Genomic DNA, 14,354 nt, shown 5'->3' with positions numbered 1-14,354 from the left:
CAGATAACTTATGTGTGGCACAGCCTTGCGACACTAACATGATCACTTTGTACACTGCCTTCACATAGCACTTTACTTCATCATGTTTTTCTTATGGAGTATTATGTAGTAAAGTGTACACTTTCCATTTCATATTTCTACCTTATTCTACATGTAAGACCTAAGATCCCGTTGATTACTTGTACAATCTTATCGTGAAACCAAGTAACAAATTTGATTTTTCCATGGATTTTAAAAATGTATGTCCCCATAAAATAAAATAACACAGGAAATTTTGCCCATTTCACCACGTCTCATTCAGACGTAAGTAACCTCTTATTAATTTCCGCTTCCTATTATTGAAGTATACACCTCCTAGATTAATTCATAAAACAAGAGGAAGTCATTTGTAAACATACAAGTACGTGAAGAAAATGTAATCATACTTCAAAAGATAGTGGGTTAGAAACATTGAAATATTATGCTTAATTGCCTGTTTACTTAATATCGCATCCATTGGAGAACTCATATACTCCAAAATTTGATTTTCTCCTTAACTAATCACCCTACACTGATGACCTTTATTACCTCTTTTGTGATTTCCATGCTTATATTTCGTCTAATTCCGTTCATTTCTCCATAAATTTTGTGTTCGGGCCCGTCATCTGCGGCAGTTAATCTAGAGAAGTTGTATTTTATGTTTACAAAAGAAAGGGGTTACTAGCGTGAAAAAATTACAAGGTTACCGATAGTGATGTGAGGTGGAAAATTTTCCGCTATATTTTGCCGGAAAATTTTCCGTTCTAAAAAAATATCAGTAATCAAGTAACAATTCCTCAGCAATCATAAAATTGGTTGAATTCATGTATAGATATGTAAAAAAGTAAAGATCGTTTAAAGATGGCTCAGACAATTTTCAGTAGAATGTAGGAACAAGTTAAACAATTTTTCATGAATCGAAATATTTTGTGTCTTATACTGAAAAATTGAAGAACTTCTTATGAGTTGGAAAATTTTCATCATTTTGAAGCAAAAAGTAAAACAACTTTTTGTGAATCGGAAAGTTTTACTGCTCTGTAGAAACAAGTGAAAGGAATTTTCATAGATAGGAAAATTTTCATCACGATGTAGAAACAAGTGGAAAAAACTAAGCCGGACAATTTGGATATTATGTATAGTGATGTTAGGTGGAAAAGTTTCCACTATATTTAAATGCACATTCAGCTACAAAATTGAATTTCTGTAGGGGAAAGTTAGTCAGCAACAAATTATAATTTTACAATTAGCTTTCGGGAACCAGAAAATTTTCTAATATTTCAAGTTGGGAAGTAAATTCTTATACAGTGTTTCTCTCTTCATCTGCGAGCTCCTTCGTTGCTAATCGGTTAGCATACGCGTCTTTGGCATGGAAGACCTGGCTTTAATTCCCAGCGGGAGCTCATGTAGTTCGGATTTCACGTTAATCAGTTGGTCCCGTCTTATATAGTCTCGCTGCTGAAAGGGACGTTAAACTCAAAATCAACTCAATTCAACTCCTCTCTCTCTATCTCTCTCTCTCTCTCCCTCTGTGTATATATATATATTATATATATATATATATATATATATATATATATATATATATATATATATATGCAAAGTGCAGAGAACATACGTCGAGTTCGTAAAGTACAAATATCCCATTCTATTATTTAAAATTTAAATTTATTAGAAGTCATGAATGTTTTCCGATTCATAAAAACATACTCCACTTATTCCTACATCGTTGTTTAGCCGTAAAATTTATTGGTAATAAATATTGTCTTAAAAAGTTTCCTGAAGTGAAAATCTAACGACTTTTCATTTCAAGAATGTTTCGAAAACTTCAATGCGTTCTTCCGTCAGAATCCACCTTTGATCTTACAATATTAGATTTCGTCAGTTTAATACGCATAAGACTGTTTTCCCATAGCTTTACTACTTTTATAGATTTACATTCTGCAACATTTATAAATAAGTAGATATAATAGAGACAGACAGATATATATATATATATATATATATATATATATATATATATATATATATATATATATATAGAGAGAGAGAGAGAGAGAGAGAGAGAGAGAGAGAGAGAGGGGGGGGGGAACACTATGTAAATTTTTACTTCCCAACTTGAAATATTAAAAAATTTTCTGGTTCCCGAAATCTAATTGGAAAACTATAATTTTTTTGCTGTCTAATTTTCCTCTACAGGAATTGTAACCTCAATGTGCAGTTAAATATAGTGGAAAATTTTCCATCTAACATCACTATACATAATATCCAAAACTGTTCGGATTATGAAAAGTGTTTTCACTTGTTTCTACATCGTGATGAAAATTTTCCGATTCATGAAAATTCATGACATTTGTTTCTACAGAGTAATAACACTTTCCGATTCACAAAAAGTTGTTTTACTTTTTGCTTCAAAATGATGAAAATTTTCCGACTCATAAAAACGTTCTTCAATTTTTCCATACAAGACACAAAATATTTCGATTTATGAAACATTGTTTGACTTGTTCCTACATAGTACTGAAAATTGTCTGAGCCATGAAAATTTCCAGATTCTTTAAACGATCTTTCACTTTTTAACATTTTTATACACGATTTCAATCAATTTTATAAATACTGAGGAACTGTTACTTAATCACTGATATTTCTTAAGAACGGAAAATATTTCGGAAAAATATTGAAGAAAATTTTTCACCTCACATCACGGCTAAACAACGATATAGGAATACCTGGAGTATGTTTTTATGAATCGGAAAATTTTCCGTTTCAAAATTTTCATCGCTGTACAGGACAGACAATTCTTCGATTCATGGAAAATTGTTTCACTTGTTCCTACACTGTACTTAAAATTGTCTGAGCCATGAAAATTAACATTTCTATACATGAATTTAATCAATTTATGAATATTGAGGAATTGTTACTTGATCACTAATATTTGTTAAGAACGGAAAATTTTCCGGAAAAATATAGAAGAAAATTTTCCACCTCACATCACGGCTATACAACGATGCAGGAATAAGGGGAGTATGTTTTTATGAATCGGAAAATTTTCATCACTGGTTAGCGTACAGGAAATCGTATACCTGTTGATAATCTGAGTACTTATTGTAATGTTTACAGTAGACAATGTGTTTCTGGCACTAGAGTTATTTTCTGTGTCATACACACTGCGAAAACCACATTAAAGTAATTGTAAATACAACATACAAGCACGATCGAACTGCTACTTGTAGTAACGAACTACCACAGGTCGCTGTATGGTTTTAGCATGAACAATCATTTTTGCCAATAATACCATCGCTTCGCGCCTGCTCCTTACGGACGCATCTCGCGCTACCATCACCTTTAGCTTCGTCCTGCCTTCACACGAATACAATTCTTATTGTAGGAGTAACCTGCCACATCTTTGTTCGTGTTTCTCACATGAGTAATCGTATTTATGCATACTATTAACCTTTAGAGAAATACCTCGGCATGTGCAAAAAAATATAAAGATGTAAAATGTCTTAGGAAACCATCTACTGCAAGAAAAGTGAAAAGCAATCTTTCAATTTCAGGAAATATTGTAAATCTACACCTGAAGTGAGTAGGTAGGATATGTTAGAGTAGGATATGGTATAACATGAATGATTAGGGTACGATAGATTTGGGAGATTAAGTTCCAAAGTTGGTCGTCTGTTTCTAGCAAATTTTTGAAAATTTACCGGGAAGAAATGGATAATTTGCTCGTTTGAGAGCCTCAAATATATAAACGGGGCAGAAGTTTTAATATATATATATATATATATATATATATATAAAGGCGGATATAATCAAGGAACTATTTGGCAAGCGGGGGAACTACTTAGCGCCAAGGTTATCGCATGGTTGGATTGTGAGAAACTAACGAGCATATTTACTTATATATGGCTGCAGGTGTACAGAGACGCTTCAGTTGGTATCCTTACGCACAGACGAAAACTTATACATTAGTTTTAACAAAATGGGTCCAAACTTCCCTAACCCGAGCCTACTCTACACTACATATTGTCACTTTAGTCTACCCTACTATATTATTTCCTTTGATTTTTAAATTTTCGTAGTTCTTGTTACTCCTTTTGTCGAAAACTAAGCGAACGACCAACTTCGGGATAAATGTCGAATAGGGGACACACACCGAGACTTTTACGGTGAAATACTACCACTGGACATATAATAACGCTTAAGCTCTTCTAAAATTAACCTGAACCGATGACTCTAACGTCGCCTACAATACACGGATGTTGAAGATAAGAGGAAACGATTTGGGTACTATTTAGTTTTTCCCCAAATCACTTGACACTGATTACAGTTCGTTATTTATAACTGTGATGTAGTCATGACTATAAATACAGTGTGAACGTATAGCATAAAAGCTACAGTGCATGAAACACGAATCAACTTGTGCTAGATGGCCACCAAAATGAGCGAATGCTATCTCACCCAGTTAGGGGGCCTATGTTTAGCAGAAAGGGTCCAGCTTTTTTCTCTAAACAATATTACTATTTTGGTAATTTCTGCTCACATTCGGTTAGTTTACGGTAGAGTTGGTTAGTTTTAGTTAGGTTAGGCTAGTTTAGGTTACGTTAGGTTAGTTTAGTTTATGTTATATTAGTGTAGGAGTCCCGCATAATTTTCCAAAAAATGATAGAATTTCGCTTATTTCTACTAATACTACGTTAGTTTAGGTTAGTTCAGGTTAGCTTACGTTAGTTTATGTTAGGTTAGCTTGGATTTGGTTACGTTATGTTACGTCTAAGTACTTGCATCACTCATTTCTCCTGTAAATTTTGTGATTTTTACGTGCTTCTGGACCCCTTGTACTAAACATACTCCAGTTAGGGCAAGGGCGTACAAGGGAAGGTCGAGCGTTAGCGAGGAGATGCGTTCGTAGAGAGCAGGTGCGTCAGCGACGGTGGGTATACGCATAAACGTGGTAGTTAACGGCTCACTGTAAGTCTCAGTACAGCTGACATATGACGAGAAGAACCCTAGCAGAAATAGTGTGACGTACGTATGTGCTTGCCCACTTTTCGCACGGGGGTTTCAAATGACACCACGGAATAGCACAGATAACTACCCGGAGTAGCAGACGACATCTAAGTATAGAGCGCACCCCTCAAACCGAAAATGATCTTGACCGTGTCGTTGACCTTTCCCCGCTCCCCTGTTTTAGGGATCTTCTCTTCATCTTTGAGTACCGGCTCCTGAGCTGTCGATGGATTTACAGGGGATACTAAAAGCCATTCAACGTTTTTGTCAAACATGCAGGATATATAAATTTAAAGTATAGTTCGATCTCTATTTTCAATCTACACCAACAGTTATTATAATAGGAAAAATTCTATTAATTTGTTGTGTCAAGTAATCATATCTACGTACATGAATGTAAATTAATTAAAAATACTTACCAACTCCAGACCATTTGTTTTGATTTGCGTAATCACAACTTCTTTTGTTCTTATTTCCAGCAGAGTAGGCAGTAACAGATTAAAATTAGTTCAAGGAATATCGGAAATTTTGGTGGTAAGAATTAGGGTATCATTCCTTACCAGTCTTCGCAAAGTTTTGCGAACAGCAGCGACGACCAAACGGTGGAATAACAAATTATACGTGCATGGGCGGCGATTAGGGGGAGCGGTTGCCCCCCCCCCACTTTTCTGAAATGGCCTATTAATGTATATAGTTTCAACCAGGGAAATTTGTATATTAACATTGATATACAAATATTCAGGTCATGTCTTGCCCCCCCACTTTTAACGTCCAATCGCCGCCACTGTATAGTCCTATATAGATTATCTCAAACTGAAAAGGAAACTTTGCAGGCGTTTATACAAACCAATACGGCATGAAATCCTTAAGCTGTCCAATATACAGGTCTGCAACCAGACACAGAATTTTAGTGGGTCATACATTCGTTTGAGAGCACAAGTTCTGAAAATTTTTAAACTGCTTTACATCAACAGTGTTTTCAATTTGGGGAAAAGCTGATACATCTAGGAGATTTAGGGCCTTATGCAGAGTCGTTTTGATGTATGATTAGCGTCATACTAAAGACTTGACTACTGCAGGAAACAATGTTAGCCGAACTCTTTAGTAGGGCTCTAATCACGATTAAGAATGACTCTGCATAAGGCCCTTCCGAGATAGCGATTTAAAAAGTAATTTTTTTAAGTTTCCAGTTTTATTTGGAGATTTTAAAATAACGATTTGCTACCGACTGTTCTGTTGCAAATAATTTGTCCTTCTGTAATGTAACCCTGTTACTTAATAAGTAGGTTTGATATAAATACTTATTTCATCTTCGCTTTGATCTTCGCAAGCGACGACGAGTTTTTAATTATAACCGACTCCATTAACCCGCCTTGATTTCTGGTACCCTTTGCTTTCTTAATAAGAGAGAACAATTGAGGGCCTACCCAGGCCGGTAGCCAGCTCAAAAATGTAGGGGGACGGCTGAAGTTAGGGGGCCCGAGCCAACCATTCTACCGTGAAAATTTTAGGAACCCAGCAAAAATTTAGGGGAAGCCATTTCCCCCTAGACTCCCTGGATACGGGCGTGGGCCTACCTAAAGTCGGATCTTTGTTTATAATGTACCCGAACTAATGACAGAATGACATGTCGCCAAGATAAATCTTTTGGAAGACAATGGGGCCGATTAAATATTGACTTGCGTGACTGCAACGCATTTTTGCTATCAATTTTTTTGACAAACAAAAGGACCGATTGAATATCGTTTTTCCGAACCTTTCTACTGACTTCATTACACAAATTCCGACATGGCGCCCACTTTCTAAAATTAATGTGGATGCATATCAATGGCGGGGCATATTATATGTTTTTAGGAAAATCTCGATATTCTTTTATTGCTTTCCTTTTAGTTAAAATCTTTTATGAACAGTGGCATTAAGGGCTATGCTCGATTTTATTCACAAGATAGTTCCATGGAGACTGTCTTTGACTAGGCCCAGAGACATGCAAGGAATGGAGAGGGGTATTGCTTGGTTACTTTTGCACAAACACATTTTAAACAAACAATTATGTTTTAGAAGTTAGAATTTTTAACTTCCATTTCAATGTTTTAAATGATTTTTTTTTTTTTGCTTCATTTTGATAATGGCAAATGAGAAATGTTTATTTTATTTTGTTTCTATCAAACTAAAAATCTACACACAAGATTATCTGTGAGGATGCTGGAGTCCCAAGCGATCATAGGCGGAGCTATGGGGGGCATTGCCTTCCAGCTTTATGACAAAAAATAAAAATGCCACTAATAAGATCCTTCAATTCTCATTTGCCTTTACCGTGCCCCCCAGGAGGCAATTCCCATTCCGCCCATGGGCGATGTATATATATATATATATATATATATATATATATATATAAAACATCGTTTGTTGGAAATTGTTTGCAAAAATGCGTTGCGATTATGCAAGTCAATATTTAATCGGCCCCAATAAGAAAGTAATTATTGAAAGAATTATAATTTTTCAACAATATTTTCAAGTTGTGTGCATAACTTGATCTGCACGTAATTTTCATTATATCCTACATGGATATTTCAGAAAGGACGCCTGAGGAGTTTCCTTTAATAAAATTCTATATATTCAAGTACCGGTATAGTCTATATGTTGTAAGTAGTTCAGGGTTTTAGTAGCGTACATGGAACTATTACTATTATTACTTTAATCTCTTGAACTTCTGTTTTGTCACAATTTCCTTCCCACCAAATATCATTAAAGACATCAAACTGATTTCTTCTTAACTAGCTCAAAGTAAGTTTTGTGGCTCTTAATTTTACTCCATATCATGTTAGATTAAACCCGCCTTATGTAGAGTCGTTTTGAAATATGATTACCGTCCGGCATATTAAAGGCCTGACTACTGTAGGAAACATACGTTAATCTAACTCTTTAGTATGACATTAATAACTGATCAAAACGACTTTGCATAAGACCCAGTAACACTCCTTACTATTTAAAATTACTAGAAAGAAATAAAATAAAAGGTCCAGGCCACTGCACTAGAATTTTTCGTTACCATTTATTAAGTCCAATCAAGCAGTGCTCCACTTATTACAATAAAACACTAGTATATAAAATATTAACCAAATTATAATAGACATTTTTGGAAATCATCGAAAAAACTTACCTTCAAAATTAAACTATTCCTTTTTGATTTTTCATTTGAAATGACACTGTCATATTGCAGATTATTATATTTATTTTAGGGTGAGCAAATTTAGATTTTTTTTTTAAAGAAACTTTGTAAACTGTCATAATTTGACAGCCCACTGGGTGTATCTGTTTCTGTCATTATTTGTGGCAATGAGGAAGAAACCTCTAGTTTTCCAAAATAATTAGTTTTAATTTAAGCTTGTTCCAATTTTAATTTTTACGTTAATTTCTGACAGACAACAGTAACCTGAATTAGGGATGTCGATTGTTTGTTGAATTCATATTTTTTTAATGACTGAATTTCGTGTAGAAGGTTTATGCTTTCTTTCAAAACATTATAGAAGTAAATACAAGAAATTGATAAAATTCTACGTGCCAAAAACGGGACGTTTTTTTTTTTTAATACAAAGAAGTGAGATGACTGTCGCCTGGTCACCTTAGTTTATTTACAAAATATGAACTAAATTGAACGAGTTTTTCTTTTAAATGGTCAGAGAAAACACCTCAACAATAAACTATACAGGTGATGGATATTTTAAACAAAACGACTCACGCGACATTATAGAATTGTTAATGAAACATTTATTTTTCAACAAAATAGCATAACAGATTTGAAAATACCATCTGAAAAAGCTCGCCCCAAGAGTAGACTACCCCCTGTGGATTGTTCCAGGTCAATATTATAGGGTTGTTAATATTTGAATATGAATAAAATTGCCTGACCAGTTTAAGAAAATCGTTTGAGTAAAGTTCACCGCTCAAGTCTTTCAAAAGAAATTATTTATGCCACATTAGAGCATTGTAAATGAAATGTATATTTATGAAATAAGAATAATAACATGAGAAGTTTTTGAAAATAAAATCGTCCGAAAAAATGTCACCCCTAAGAACAACAACCTCCTCTGGAATTCTTGATGGGAAATGGCTTACGTCACATTATAGAGTTATTAAGGAATTACTGACAAAAAGTATTATTAAAATCAAGTCTTGTTCTTTGGGTATCATCATACAAATTCAAACCAAAACAATTGTGATTTGTTTAACATAAAACATTTATAAAGAAAACTATATAGAATGTTTGGTTTTTATCACAAAGAAATAAGTTCCTTTAAAGAATGGCTATCAACTAAACAAGTTTTTTCTTTGGCTTGGCGGCCACCCGTTGAAGTGAACACTAGTGTTATTGTCACTGCGGTAGAGATCGTTTTTATATAGAGGTTGCAAAAACAATATTTTTAACGCTACATAGAATATACTATCATCATAATCTCCTGGATTATCAACTCAAAACAATTAGGTAATAACTGTAAATTAAAAACGAGCTGCTATTTCTTCATGAGTCAAATTAAAACACAAATTTATTAAATTGATTATATACATAAAACTGTGTGTGTAAAAGAACAAGTTATTCCTTTGTAAAAATAACCGAGTAAAATCTTAATTAACTTTGAAAATCGATAGATCGGGACAATATGCGTACCAACACGTGTCCGGTCGGGACGCAGGATAAATAAATCAGAAATCGGCACAGTCCCGACAGAATCGGGACAATTGACAACCCCGGCTCAAAGCCTTATTTCTCAATATACACTCCTCGTAAAAATTTTCGAAAATTCATTGTTGCAAAATAACGACAAAATACAAAACGAAACTATGTTTATAAATTTAAACGGAACATGGTATATCGCTCCTCTTCTCGTAGGAAACTTGAGTTTTTTACTACTATTCCCAGTGAACATCCCTACCTAGAGAAGAATTTGTATAGTTTGCTTGCGAGCAATGTTGAAAGCTATTCGCTATTGCCAAACAGTTATTTTTGATGTTCAAATAGTTATTTTTCAGCTGAATTGAACGCACCATTATCGCCAAAGTTATTATTTGGAAAGAGTTTTACAAAACAATTAAGAAAAATAAACAAATAAGTATTAAGACAAAACAAATAGCTAAGCCATGTGAACGTAGTAGTATCTAGGGAATGATATTGGTCAATTTTCAATATTGTTGATTCTGCTATTGTTGGTTCATTTACTTATGAAAAAATCAATTGTTCTCATTCAAGAATCAACTAAACTTTGTAGTAAAACTCGCTATATAAACAGACTAGAATATACAGACCGCAACTGACAGCGAAAAACTGGAAACTTGGCGACAGTAAGCGCCTCTAACACGCGACAACGGAAATAACCAATCGATCTGACGTCACCTACGTGAAAATTTCGAAAGTAACCACAGATTAGATTTTCGCTCCTTTAGTTGCATTTGGGGAACACCTTTTTCTGTTCACGTACTTCGCGAAACTTAGATATTTTCAAACTAAACTCTTTAAAAGAAAGAAAAATCTATTAATATAAGAGAACCTGGAATGGAACGACTAGTCCAGAGACAGTACAAGAAAAAGTGAACATTAGCTTTTCTCGTGTTTCTGCACTACCATACATTTAACACTGAGATACGAAGCAAACGAAAACAATTCGCCGGTTACTATGACAACCCATGACGTCACTTTCCAAGACCGATGGCAGCGCCATCCACACAAGACGACACTGGTCCCGCCCACCGAGAGCGTTGATTAGTTCTTTCGCTGTGTAGAGGATCGAAATTGATTTCAATAGCGCATATAGGAAGTTGTTCGTCTATATGTATTCTAGTCTGTGGCTACAAACATCTAACAGACTGAAGAGATAGAACTTCGGGATCTTGCTTATGACTATTGTTAGAAGCAGGTTATCGTTGCTAAACGGAACCAAATTATCTCAAACTAAGACTTACTTCACAATGAAAAGAAGGTTCTAATTAGGGGTAAAAGAGGATCTGAAAAGGTAGGGGGATGCTTGACGTCACGCCGTCCCTCGTGCCTATCTTTGCCTATTATACTTTTTTTTTTAGAAAGTGGGGACGCCATAGATATGTTTGGAAGTGGAGGAACGACGTCCACCCGCGTTACTCCTCACTTTTACCCAGGGGCGTCATTTAGGGAGGGCAGGAGGGGGCAATTGCCCCCCCCCAAGAGTTTGAGGTATACATATACTTTCATCGATTGTCTACTGATATACTAGTACAAAACGTGAAAATATAATGTCCGTGGTGCTCTTGCCCCCTCAAGCGAAGTCTGGAATGACGCCCCTGCTCTTACCCCTGGTTCTAATACATTCAGAGGAACTAAGTGGAGAGTTTCCAAACACTTACCGTAGCTATTATTGAAAAGCCATTGTTACAAAACTCAAGAACGAATTACATATAAACATTAAATCGTTTCTTCTTTCTTTCTTTCTTTCTTTCTTTCTTTCTTTCTTTTTCGTAGGAAAAGGCATTCTGACATTCTGATATATTGAGTATGTGACTGAACAATTTTTATAGAATATATTGAAACGGGGGCGGGGGCACGGTGGATCAATGCTAGACCGCTCTGGTGCGAAGGTTCCCTGGTTTGATCCCTGTTCACGTAAGTTTGTGGTGAAAAACATTGTGTCCGTGGGTTTTGTCGGGGTTCTGCCATATACTCATTCCACCAATTAGATATTTCCTAATTAACTTTAATTAATTCATCCGTCTCCTTTAGTCTAAAAAAAGGGCCGGCCTGTGGGGTGTAACACTAGGAATGTCATTTCACTTACAGAATCATCTGAGAAAATTCAACATAGTATATAGGTTTAGTAGTGTTGGCAACATCAATTATTTTTTACTTCTTGAGTAACTTGAATTTCCCGTGCTTCATAACGTATGTAAAATTAAGTTAAATAATTCTGTATGTAAGACATTGATTATACAATGGGAAACTTTTCATCTATTATTTATAAACCTACGCAATTTCAGAATTTAAAGAATGTCTTCAAAGTAAAACATCACTGAAGGTACCAAAGGAAGGCGATGTTTTGCAACGGGTTCGAAGGGGAGTTTAAGCAAAGCCAGTTTCACCGTCATTGTCGATGATTTTCCTAGAGCCGTCACTGCTCTATCAGAAACAGAGTTTCTTCGTGGCTAAATATCTAGCATTTCCACCTAGGGTGTTAAGAGATTCATTCGATTCAAGATGAAAACTGAGGTTCAGACTCATTGCCTTGTAGGCCTATAGCTTAACAAGGGACGTTGCACTACATAATTAATATGAGATGATTGTGAGTTTAACGTCCCGTTCAGCAGCAAGGCTATATGAGACGGGACCTACTGATTAACGTGGAAACCGAATCACATGAGCTCCCGCTGGGAATCGAACCCGGGTTTTCCACGCCAAAGGCGTGTATGGTATCCGCTTAGCCATGAAGAAGCTCTACAGAATCATCAGGGACACATATGCGTACTTAAAGCATGATCAAGACATAAAGGATGCCTTACTCTTAACAAGGAAGACTTTAAGTTCCCATTACTCTTCTATTTTCAAAATTATGAAAAAATAAGTGAAACATCCAACTTGAGTTTGTACGTACGAGGGGCGGCTGATAAGTTCTCGACTCAAGAATTTAAATAAAAGTTGCAATTAAAAAAAAAACTCAATTTAATTTTCCTAGAATGAAATGCATTTCTCACATCGGATATACAGTGCTTTTAAACTTCCGAAAAATATCCCTTTCCTTTCCTTTCAAAATGGCTTTCTAAATGCCGCTGATTTCGTTTTCAGCTTCACCTCTAGGGCCTCATTATTTCTTTTTCAGATTGGAAAAAAAGAAAATAGTCGCTTGGGGTCATGTCGGAAATGTAGGTGGGTGATTTATCTCTATAAATCCTGTATTTTTGAAGGTCTGCCTCGATACTAGCGCCATGTGAACCGGAGCGTTGTCTTCTAAAAACAGCTTTCTGCGGCTGTGTTTCTCATGTCGCCTCTGTAAGACTGCCTCATGAAGCTAAGCCAATAAATTTGAATAATATTGATCATTAATTGTAGTCCTCTTCGACAGTTAATCGATCAGCAAAACAACTTCCCTGTCTCCCAAAACTAAACAGTCGGCATAAGTTTCGAAGCCGGGTTTTCTATCTTGAACTTCTTTGGCGACTTTTCACCTTTTTAAATCCACTGCATAGACTTTTGTTTAAACTCCGGATCATATTGGGAAATCCAAGTCTCATCTCAGCTACGAATCGAGCCGGAAATTTCGTAGAGATTGTCTCTGGCTAATTCCAAAAAATCTTTACAACTATCCAGCTGTTGCTTGTCAACGGCGCACAATGGTCGGAAACTTGGAAAAAGCGGACAAAAATAGTTTATTCCGAAACAATGGAAGTCGACGGACGTCTCTCTATCATTCTATACGTAATTATTCTTTCTAAATTGATTTCAACTACTGTGAAAGTGATTCGAAAAACCTCTGCTGTAATACAGGGTGGTTATATATACAGGGTGGTCCAAAAGTGTGAAAACCCCTCGCATAAATGTCAAACACTGCAAAACATAACCAAAGGAACAATGTGTAGGAGTAATAAAATGTGAGGGGAAATTGGGGAGGAGACAGAACAATGAAAGCCGCAATCTTGAAATCCATCATCGGGAATGATACATACAGTTTATAAATTAAAAACATAACATGTTGACGCCTTATCTAATATACATCCAAGAAGCTGTTACAGGTTCAATGTGCTTTTCCTCTAATTGTGTGTACAGCTAATAAAAAGACGATGTAAAACAAATGTGTGTTTGGTCTTAGGATACAAAATTAAAGTTCGCGGTTTTGCATTTGCACCATCTTCGAAGAAACTATTAGTTACTGGAATGTAATTTCGTTCAGGATTACGTTGTTTCAGTAAGATTAAAAGATTCACTACAGAATCTTCTTATGTACTACTGCACTGACGTGTAATATACAGCAGCTCCACATGACTAATACAGTTTATCACTGCAATATGTATGAGACTCACTACAACTTTGATTCAGGGACGAAGGGCAATCCAAATTACGTATACAAGATAATATGCATTTTTTTCTTTGTAAGGCTCAAATAGCGGATCTCAATTGCGACCACAACATTACTCATCACGCATTTCCAGTTAGATGGGGCTAAGTCCTTCAGCTGCACTTGGCTGCAGCTACTTTCAATGCTCAACCTTTGTACTACCTATGGTCAACTCAATAAACCTTATTTTGCAGATAAGCAAGGATAAGCTTAGACTGCAAAGCTACTAACATCAGCGTATATGTAACTTTTCGGTAATAC

At 35.5% G+C, this 14,354-nt stretch overlaps 1 protein-coding gene across 1 annotated transcript in view; it reads right to left on the bottom strand.

Annotated features, from left to right (window-relative positions):
• The window catches only part of LOC145668269 (COMM domain-containing protein 4), a 323,145-nt gene extending 317,625 nt beyond the window's left edge, over nt 1-5,520 (bottom strand). The window contains exon 1 of the mRNA XM_081735972.1: nt 5,445-5,520. The gene's annotated coding sequence lies outside the window, so the exon portion shown is untranslated. The remainder of the gene's footprint in view (nt 1-5,444) is intronic.
• Between the last annotated feature and the right edge of the window lie 8,834 nt (nt 5,521-14,354).

This window comes from Thermobia domestica, chromosome 13 (assembly GCF_964235325.1).
Source record: "Thermobia domestica chromosome 13, izTheDome1.hap1.1, whole genome shotgun sequence".
Lineage (NCBI taxonomy): Eukaryota > Metazoa > Arthropoda > Insecta > Zygentoma > Lepismatidae > Thermobia > Thermobia domestica.
This window is presented reverse-complemented; position numbering and strand designations above follow the sequence as displayed.